We start from the raw sequence: 11,036 nt of genomic DNA, 5'->3' as shown, positions 1-11,036 counted from the left end.
AAAACTGCGGTTCAACTTATCCACGCGACAACATTTCTTCTCGCTTCGAGTCACTGACATGTGGAACAGCCTCCCTGAAGATATTGTTGACGCTCCGAGTATGAACGCGTTCAAGAACAGACTAGACAAGGCCATGCATGAGCATATGTTCGGTCTTAAAATGCCTCGTATCCTACGGAACATCTGATATCTAGAAGAGATTTTAAATCTACCGTCCGTAAGGCCAGTCTAGTCAAGAAAAGTACAAGAATCGGCGATAGGCCTATCCAGGCCTATTTATTTAATGCCGAAGATACTATACTAAGACCGGCAATAGCGCCTATCGTCTGATGACATACCAGGCCAGAAAAATTTCTCTGCAATCTTCATTTCTGTTTTACGATGAGAGAAATGTCCCGAGACGGGCGTATCATGAGCGAGCTTCGTAACGAGCGCGCGGCATTGCTTTGGCACTACAAGTTGGCGTTTCCCCACGTCAACATCATTAAAACTACCGATGCACTCGCGAAAGAATAAGCCACGATCGCACACAAATTTCGTCCGATGACCAGACCTACTCGTGTAATCGGCCCCTTCTAGCGCGGCAGAGCGAATGCCGGCCAACGAGTCGCAACGGGCTTGAAAATCGGCGAACTCCTTAGGGGAGATGCTAAGTGGTTCGATGGTTGAAAGCCTAAGAAAGTCAGACTTTTTAGGATAACCCTTAGTCTTCGATCGAGTGACAGCATTAACAGTTACCGAATAAGCAGCATGAATGTCAGCTACGCCTTTCGCACGCGAATTTGAGACTTCACCTGGCGGCTCCAGAGAACAGTGAAGCCTGGCACCAGGAATGTTTCCAAGTAATACAGAGCAAAATTTGATCGGGGCCCTGGCGGCCTCGACCCAACCTTTATAAAAGTCACAGTCAATATAGCATTTAATAACAGGAAAAATGTTCTTACGACCTAAGTAATCAAAAATCTTGGCTTGTGGATAAGCTGAGAAGTCGCCGTCGGGAATCACGTCTTCAGATACAATTACAGTAGAGCAACCGGTGTCCCTAAGAATAGAAGACAATCTGGAACCGTTGACCGTACCACAAACCATTGGACCACAAGGCTTGATCGAGCTGAAGGCCTGGTTCACCCGCGGTTGCGACGCTCTACTTTGTGTGCAATCTTTTCTACGGTGACCTAAAGCACCGCAGGAATAACATCTCGCGCCACCCTCGCTCTGAGCACGACCACTACCGCCCCGGTTATCCGACGGAGTATTAGTAAGCACTGGCGTAATTTTTGGCGGAATATTAATCGGTTTCGGTTTATGTGGTCTATCACCAGGGTACACGCCTCTGGCAGTTGCAAAATTGTCAGCAAGGACAGCCATTTGACGAGGATCAGTGACGCAACGTTCTCGCACAAAGATTCTAGGATCTGGAGTCAGTGAAGCCAAGAATTGATCGGCGACCATAGCATTGCGCAAAGATTCATAATCTTGCTGTACTCCAGCGCTCGACATCCAGAAATCAAACATCCTTAACAGAGAAGCGGCAAATTGTTCAAAATTTTGATTCGGCCCTACCCTGCTACTACGAAATTCCTTACGATATTCATTATCATTTTTGCGGAAAGCTTTCAGCAATGCAGCCTTGAGGGTGTCATAGTTAGCAGTTATCGAATCAGGAAGGGAAACGTAAATTTTAAGTGCTTGTCCCTGAAGCAACAAACCCAACTGGACAGCATAATTCTCAGGCTTCCATTTTAGCATCTGAGCAACTCGTTCAAATCGAATCAAGTATGAAGTAATGTCATCCCCATCCTTGAAAGGTGGAGGACGGCTAGTCTTGTCACAACAGGCACTGCTAGTGCTGGGGACACCAACACCTCTCTCAATCTTGAGCATCTCCTGAGCATGAACATTCTCTTGTTCTTTCTGCTTCAATTCTAAGGCTTTTAACTCCCGTTCGTGAGACCGAGCTCTAGCCCGATCTTCACGATCACGAGCCTCGCGCTCATTAATGAACTTGACCAACTTTCACCCTCAAGGTTCATGCTCTGGCCCAGAGCTTGCCCAAAGCTCCATGCTCTGGCCCAAAGTCGTAGATGTGGAGTTCGAGGTCACGTTTCGGCCAGATGCTTGATGGAGGCAGAGTGTTTTCTCTGTATTAGTCACGGTCGGCTCGAGCAGTGCCTAGAGAATAAGCGGCCCTCACACGGAGTTCGGGGATGATCCGGTGTCTGACTGAGGAACATAGGGTAACCCCGATGTGTTTGCGCCTGGCTTCAGGAAATCGTCATCTATCAAATGTAGGAACTTTCTCGTATCTCATATTGGCTTGGATAATGTGCGCCCTTTCATCCACTTGGATGGTCCCCAGACGGGAGATGTGAGCGAAATTACGGTTACTGAACCCATACGGGTATCCTGAGACTATCCTCGCCACCTGTGTAGTCTTGTGCGTTGTCGAAACAGTTTAAGCAAAAGCCCAACCCAAGTCGGGAGCCGCTTCATCATTCCCATTATTGTGTCCATCGTTGTAGTATTTCTAGTTTGAACGTCATTTTAACGTTCTGCGTCATCTGGAGCACTCGAGTGTCGGTAATTTCTGCAAGTCTCTAAAGTAAACAGAGGCCTGAAGTTCAGCTTGCGTAGTTTCATTCTTCCACGAACCGTAGAGCCCGCTAGCAGGGACTGACAAGTCTAAGCTACAACAACAACACAACCAACACACTAAGCTACAACATTTCCCGCTACAACAGTGTCAGGTCCGGCGAAGCAACTAAAGTAGAAGGCCTTCACACATACCACGTAGATAATCCAGCGGGTAAACGATACGCATTCAAGAGGCCCGCACACTGAAAGCAGCAGTCTTGTCCATGTGATAGCGCGATTCGATGCTGTCACTTATCTCGTGACAAGGTGTGTGAACTGCCGTCAGCCATGGCATGCCCAAACGAGATATGACAGATATTAAGACACATCGGTCTGCCCGAACGTTTGAAATGACACGACGATATTTAGTCGGTTCATGCGACACGTCCACAAAATCCGAATTCGATCGAATGTAGGAAAGTCCCAAACTGAACCACGTCATCTCGGTGAGTAATTTTCATCGCAAAGAGGATCTGCGAGACGCTTACGGCGCTTCTGTTCGGCACAGGACGCACCAAAGATTTTATCGATTTTATCGTGGTACACAGACGCACTTCTACATTCAGAACATTTGGGGAATATTTCTCCGTGGGGGGTCACGCTTCTCGTCGACCCTGCTCATGTACACGAGTGGAATTTGGGAGGGTTAAATGTGTGGAATTTGGGAGGGTTAAATGTGTGGAATTTGTGAGGGTTAAATGTGTGAAATTTGGGAGTGTTAATATGCAATTGAATATTACTTTAGGTTTAGCTAATATTTTGGAACTGATCATGGCCTTGCGACTAGACTGGATTGATCTGGAATATATCAACCAACCATTCCTAGAATTCCACCCTGCTTAGACATGTACGAAGGCGTCATGCGAGGGACACAGAGCTGTGGCATTTGTGACGGCAAAACAAAAATGAAGCAGACGATTGGGACCCTGATAATGTGAGGTTCTTCAGGATACTGCTAGCGACTGCCCCTGAAGACAAATTCGATGTAACCCCATTTTTTTTATATACGCCAAGCCCAGCTCAATGTCTTTTCAAGGACTCTGGCGAATAGATTGTCTGGGCCTATACTTTCAAGAAAAGTTAAGAGATCGTAAGTTCATCAGCCAATCATTGACGGCCTTTCTAGCAAAATCCACCAATCATAGACAAGAAAATGGAGCGTAAGTACTTACGTTCACTTAGAGAGTTTTGAAAGTATGGCCCAGCTGGTTGTCGCATAAAGTTGGCGACAAAGCTCGCTGGATGTCGAGGAACAAGACAAACAAATATTGCATCAGATCGGAGCCTTCGACAGTGAAATTTGGAGCCTGCACAGTCGTGCTTGATGAGAGGTATTCAAAACTTCTAAACGCTTGAAACCTCCCTGATCATAATTCTTCACTAGGCTTTTTGCAAAGTGTTTTGAAAAAAGTCTGTTCATTGAAAAATGGGCCCGCTACCAGGAGCTACGCTGGTTTGTAGGCAATCACATACACAATGAACATTTTCTTCAAGAGTTCGACTTGCAAGAAATTATCGACATGAGTTCCCCGCAACACAGGGAGAACACCACACTAGTTGCCACGAGGGGCCATTTGATAAGCTGTTCCGAGCGGTGGTCGTCACTCTGCTACATTAGAACTACAGTTTGGTGCCGTCAACTAATCAGTGTCTCCAGAAGCATCATACTCGTCATTCATTAAGTATTTCTCAAACTTTCTATAAACCTGATTCGCTGTCCCTTATTTTGTGCGTATGCCGTGTCATTTTCCTTTTGTTTGGTTTGCCATTAACTATGCTTATTTTTGCTCCTGTGGGAAGTTGGACATATTTTTCAAGTGATCATTTTAAGCAAATTTATATCAAATATCTAATATATTGCAAATCTATAGCAAATTTTAAGTATATTTAAAATATATATCGAATTTATTTTAATTAAATCTATATCAAATATATTTCAAGATGTTAAATAATATATCAAATTACAACAAATATTTTTAAATCATTTCAAAGTATAATCAAAGATTATTAAATATCAATGGCTGCATTTTGCAAGAAGAGGAATCGTGTAATTCACGATGGCAGTTGGTTATACTGTTTCGGAATGTGCAGTCCTAATTTAAGTCTTCGATCTTCTTTCAACGCGCAGTGAAACCTTTAGCTATTCTTGCTGTCTTCCGTCCAACTTCCTACTCCTCTAACTGATTTCCTCTAAATTTCTCCAATTAAACTCATCATTCATTCCATATTCATAAAGTCGTAACACTGGGCATTAAAAACCTCAGGTCAGTTGAAAGATTTTGAATTAATTTGATCTTTGTTGCTGATTATTAATTTTACTGTCAAATATTTATTTCATTTACGCAAACGTCCACGTTGTCTGGCGTCACGGCTACGTCGCAGCACCTGGGAGACCACACCTGGAGCCCTTTAAACTTGGCCACGCACGGAGCAAGCCAACCTTATTTTACATCATCGCTATTGCTTACCAACTTTTACTTCATCGTTGCTGCTACCAGGAGGATAAATAAATAGAAAAATGAAAACCTTACAAAGCATCTTGGCTATTACTGAAAGCGACGTTGGTGCTTCCAGCCAATTTTACTTGTTCTGAATTCATTAATTAAATAAACATTTGAATCCAAACTCGACTATGTAAATCGTTATATGTGTGCTGTCACATTCGTCGATCAGTTCACCGTCTGCTTATTATTCTAAGCGAGACCAATGTATGTGCAAGTTGTTAAGGCTAGGGAGGTGTATAAGTGTCTGGAATTAGGTAGTGTGAGAGGTGGCTCATCGTACAACATGGTTTATTATTGCGTAAACGTTGCAAGTGCAAGAGAATGATCGTATATACCTACTACACCATGATATGGCCAAGTTCTGTGTAGAAAATATCTTCCAGAAGGCTCTAAACCTACGCCCGCCGCTCTCATCGACGCCAGGTGGTAACCTTGCGAGATAACGTTCTCCACTTCCTCGTTCTACCACAAATTCATAATCGAAGTGGCTGTTGACTTTTGATGCCAAGAGGCATTCACTCCAATCATTGGCCTTTGTGAAACTTTTAATTTTATTAGCCTAGTTTAATGAAAATTTTTCATTTTCAGTTAATTCAGCAATTATGGTAGAGGACAGCAATGTTGAAAAATAATTATTAATCATAATCAGTATAGATAACATTTTGACTTGAGGGCCATAAAATAATACAGGGAAGCAAATATAATTTGTGAGGCACGAGAAATGTTGTTAGCAACGCGCGAGAGATAAGGATTATGAGTGAGTTGCGAGAGATGAGGTTTGTTATAGGTGCGTTAAAAATAATGGGGTTTGTGAGGTACAGAAGATGAGGTTTGTTAGGTGAGAGAGACGAGGTTAATGAGGTGCGAGAGATGCCGTTGTCGTTCTACCGATTTGCGAGAACGAATAACGTTTATGAGCTTTTGGTATTAAAATTAATTTCCAGATCAAACGGATGCTCCAATGTTTATTCAATTTTGAATGCGATCAACAATTTTGATTCGAAACTAGTTGAACGGGCGTGGATAAAAGTTTCGGTCTGGTTCAGGTCTGCGATGGCTCAGAAAATCAGTGGAGGCAGCGACGAATACGTGTTGGTGGCACGTAAAATGCGAGACGTCGCCCTCCGGATAGTTTTGAGGCAGATAATGAGAAACGTTTTGAATAGCTATCGATAAAGAAGGATAAATTTTCATATAACGAATAAACTCAAGACACATCACAAATATGCATTACCTTTAATGATAGATCCACTTAACAAGCGAGGAGCCATGCAGATAATGTTGAATGGTTAAAGGTTAGTAAAATAAGATCAGCCCCACCTAAATTAAAAACTCCTGAATCCTATCAATCACTTTCATTTCCATCATCTTCGTCATCCTCTCACTCGCGTGCAACTTCACAGGGCTCATCTACCTCTTTAGTCTCATTTTCCTCTTCCATCACCACCTTTCTCTCAATCACACACATCTTGCTCTTTTCCTCGATTTGCAAAAAGCCTTTGATCGCGTAAACCATCAAATCCTCCTAAGTAAACTCTATCGTTATGGCGTCAGGTGGCCTTTTCCTTCATTAATTCAGTAATATCTAACCAATAAAGTACAATACGTTACACTCAACGAGTTCAAATCACACATTAGACCAATTACGATTGGAGTACCACAGGGCTCTGTTCTCGTGCCTCTTTTTTTAAAGTGAACGGCAAGCACTTTGCTGATGACGATATTTTTTTATATCTCAAGAAGTACCTACGATGACGCGTGTGATAGTATATCGGAGCTTTAAGCGAATCAAGTCAAGGCGGCTATTAGAAAACAAGTTGGTGGCGCACACTGATAAAACTAAAACTGATGCTTTTTGCTCAGAAACCAGTTTCAGTTTTTGGAACATCAACCTTCAATGGGAAGGTTGATTGAGGGTTGAGGAATTTCGGTAGCTGGGCTTAATCCTCGACAACAATATTTCTTTTAAAAAACACTTTACCTACGTTTGTCAATGGCTCAGTAAGGCCCACGGGCTGCATGCTCTATCCAGCGTTTTATCTTTCTCCTCATTGAAAACGCTTTTTTACTCATCGTTTCCATCTAATCTTTCAAACACATTAGTAATATAGTGTGGTGTATCTCTCAATACCAAGAAACCAGTTGCCACGTTAATTATTGTCGCTGCGATAAATCCTTAAGGTTAGATATATTAATAATATCTCTGTTAATCGTGCCAACGAGTTACATAGGCAGACGAAAGTATTAGAACTGGATGACAAAGTACAAGTTTCAGCTTTTAAAATTCATGAATAGGGCACTCTTTCATGGCAAACGTCTTTTTGAATCTGTTTTCGTCCATCTCGTTCTTCGCCATACCCACAATACCAGAGGCGGACACTTTAATTTACCGCCAGTTCGCCTGGAAGTAAAAAAAAAACACGCTTCAGTTTTCTATTGTGTAAAATATTTTAACGAGCTGCCGGACGATTTTAAAAAATTATTCCAATTCTTTTTAAAATCAAAATTCCGTAATTTTATACTTACCATATATTAATTTGATGTTCGTATATAGGTTTCATTAGTGCTACACGTGTTAGTGATTACTTTTTTAGTGACCTACTGTCTGAAGTTTTTTGGGTAACTAATATAATAGTATGAACTTGTTGACAATACGTTTTTCTCTTGTCATTATCACATAATAGAGTCTTGTACCGCCTTCTTAACCTGTCCAATTGTCGCCCGCGAAGCTATGTGGCTTGTATGGGCACTCACTAGGTAATCTTTTTGTCACTTCTCTGATGTTGTGTATATGAATAAAGTATCTTCAGAACCTTCACTAACTTCTCATTAGCACCTTCTCTCGTAAGCACCTCCCCCAACATCTAGCTCATTTTCATCATCATCATTACATTCCCCTTACTCCTAATCGCTCTCATCTTCACTTTTCTTTCGCTCACTCCCTGAGCCTGAAAACTCCCTGAGCTCACTCCCTCACTCCCTGAGCCTCAACTCCAGTGGCTCCGAGGGCTGGTGAGTACCAACAAGAATGTAGCGTATATAAAAACAGAGATCATTACACAAATAAATGTCCTATCCGCCAGCGTTCAGTTGAGAGTAAAGAAGTATGTACCAATTGCGGGAAAGAAAGGCGCCCGAGGTTGTAACGTTCGGGAAGGTGCATTCGGAGGAGTGAAGTGCAGGTCCCGGCCCCTCTTGAAAGCACCGATACCGAAAGTGCACAAAAACCAATCAGGAAGATATTCTTTTTGTGGCGTCAGTGGACGTCACAAAAAGTCATGCGCTATTCTGTATGATGATTTTCAGCAAGCTGGAGTTTCCAATCCCGGCCACTCTTGAGAGCACCGATTCCGATAGCGCAATGAAACCGCAGTCAGAAAAATGTTCTTTTGAGGCGTTAGTGAACGCATAAAAATCGTGCGATATTCAGAATGCTCAGAGAGCTGGAGTGCAAACACCAGTCTCTGTGGAAAGCATCGGTTCCGATGGCGAAAAACCAGTCGGGAAGATGTTCATTTTGTGACGGCAGTTCTACTGCAAGTGAAAGAATGCCACCCTGAGAATTTGTGACCAAAACGTATTGTTCAACGAAGCAACGGGTGAATGAAGCCAGGTCTGGGGTCTGACAAGAAAGCAAGCGACCGCTCAACACCGAGTTTGAAGAAAAATAGTGTAAACGTAAACGACCTTGCAAAGAAGTAAGGTCACACACTGACATTGCGCGTCAGATGGTTGTCCGAGAAAAGAAAAAGTTCATAGAACAAGATCGCACTTAAAATTGAGGAATATTCTACAGAAGAAGAAGAGATGGCGTTCTCTACAATTACAGGCGCAGGAGACCTTGCAAACTACCCTAATATCGTTTTTGAAGACGAACCTTCTGAAAAAGCATGGAATTCAAGAACTGAAGACCAATCGTTCGAAGAAACATCAACTCCTGTGCTAAAATCAAACAATACCTAAAAGGGTGTTTGCAACAAAAATTCTTCAACTCTGACGAGCAATCGAAAGAATAATGCCAAGGGACCACTATTACGCCGCCTATAATTTAAAAATTCACTAAGAACTCAAAGAAGTCGTCGCCACGAAAATGAATGCACTATTCTGAAGAATGATTTCCAGAGAGCTGGAGAGCAGGTCCCGGCCCATCTGGAAATCATCGATTGCGAAAATGCAGAATACCAAAGTCATGTATATTGTGGATGATCTTCAGCGAATTCACCTGGAAGCCAGGCTTCTGACGACTACGGTCTTCAAGGGCCTATCTTTCTAGGTCGTTCGCGCTCAATGTCTCTGTCACACAAAGATACTCTACATTCTCTGTCGGAGTACTTGTGATTCTCCACGGGAAATGGAGGTATCGACATCCGCCACCTCCATTGAAGAACTCTTTCAACTGTTGCGCTTGTTTACAGCGAAATTCCATCGCACACTATCCCCTGGTGTGGCGCTGGGCTCCAGAAAATTTTGTTCGTCGAGCATTGTCAAGGAAAGGGACGTATGCCACCGTTACTTGTCGCGCGACATTATTTTAAAATGGTTCAACTCCTGATCTTTCGTCCTCTTTTCTTTGTTTACCGATCACCGTGTGCAGGTCTATGGAGAAAATTTAGTCCAACGTATGCGAACGTGGTAGAATGGGGGAAACCTCTCTTCATATGATAATTGTCCTAATTTTCATCTTTTATACTAGCTTTTTATATACCCGTTTCGACCCCCTGTGCCTATAAGCACGACTACGCCTCACCCGAGAGGCAACGACTTCGGTACCATGAAAACGCTATGCACGAGAAAGATATCAAGTATGAGCATATATGCGACTGGTTCAACTTCAATCCCTACAAGCTGAAAAGCCACGAATAAATATGTAATTATGCCCAATTTATTATTTTATGTTCATTTGATATCACGACACGCCCGAATCGCTTCCGTGCAGTGGTTCGTGAACGGGAAAAGCACAAAACTCTGCTCCATTAGGACAGGTTTTGTGCTCCACAAGTTATTTGTCCCCAATAAGCTTTTTCTATATAGACTGCGATCCGAGGAAGGTCAGGCTTTTGCCCGCCTCCCATTACTTGTCATTGATTTCTTCTTATTTTCTGTTTTTTTTTTAGCAGATGGAAACAACTTGCAGGGCGCAGAAACCCTCACACTTGTGTACAAACAATGCATACGCTCAGTGCTGGACTATGCAGGTCCAGCCTGGGCACCCATAATTTCACCCACAATTCACAGACACCTACGAATCATACAAAACACAGCACTCAGAATCGCACTTGGCAGCACTCAAACCACACCATCCAGTCACGTCCGCAGAAACCAAAGTCGTTTCTCTGAAAGAACTCTTAGACATTAGAGGCGCCCAATTCCTTGCATCAGCACTCCACAACCCCTCAGTCCCTGCCATCACTTTCAGTCCCTGCCATCACTTTCAGTTCCTACCCCTTACACTCAGACAAATTGACAACACTCCATACAGCTACTATCTTACAATAATTAATTCAGTACCGCCGCCCACAGACCCAGCCAACTTCATCAAACACACACACACACACCTAACCCGGAACGCACTCTTTAAATCTACCAGTCAACAACATCATTGACGACACACCACCAGACAGCAGCCATACAGAACAGCAGTTGAGCCGTGCAGACAGGGTGCACATCAGCAGACTCCGCTGTGGTCACCATCCCTCACTAAACTCCTACAAACACGACCTGGATAGTACTCAAACGGACCCCAGTGTCATGCCCTCCCCCACACCGTCAAGTATCTTCTGCTCGACTGCCCGAAGCTGGCAGTACCCAGGCTCCGGGACCTGGCAGGCTTAACATCCATCGCGCAGCTATGGTCCGAGCCGGCTCGGGTGGCGGCTCTCCTGCGCAGCGCGGGCTTTC

This window comes from Hyalella azteca, unplaced genomic scaffold (assembly GCF_000764305.2).
Source record: "Hyalella azteca isolate HAZT.00-mixed unplaced genomic scaffold, Hazt_2.0.2 contig15413, whole genome shotgun sequence".
Taxonomy (NCBI): domain Eukaryota; kingdom Metazoa; phylum Arthropoda; class Malacostraca; order Amphipoda; family Hyalellidae; genus Hyalella; species Hyalella azteca.
The sequence above is the reverse complement of the archived record's forward strand: the minus strand, read 5'-3'. Positions refer to the sequence as shown.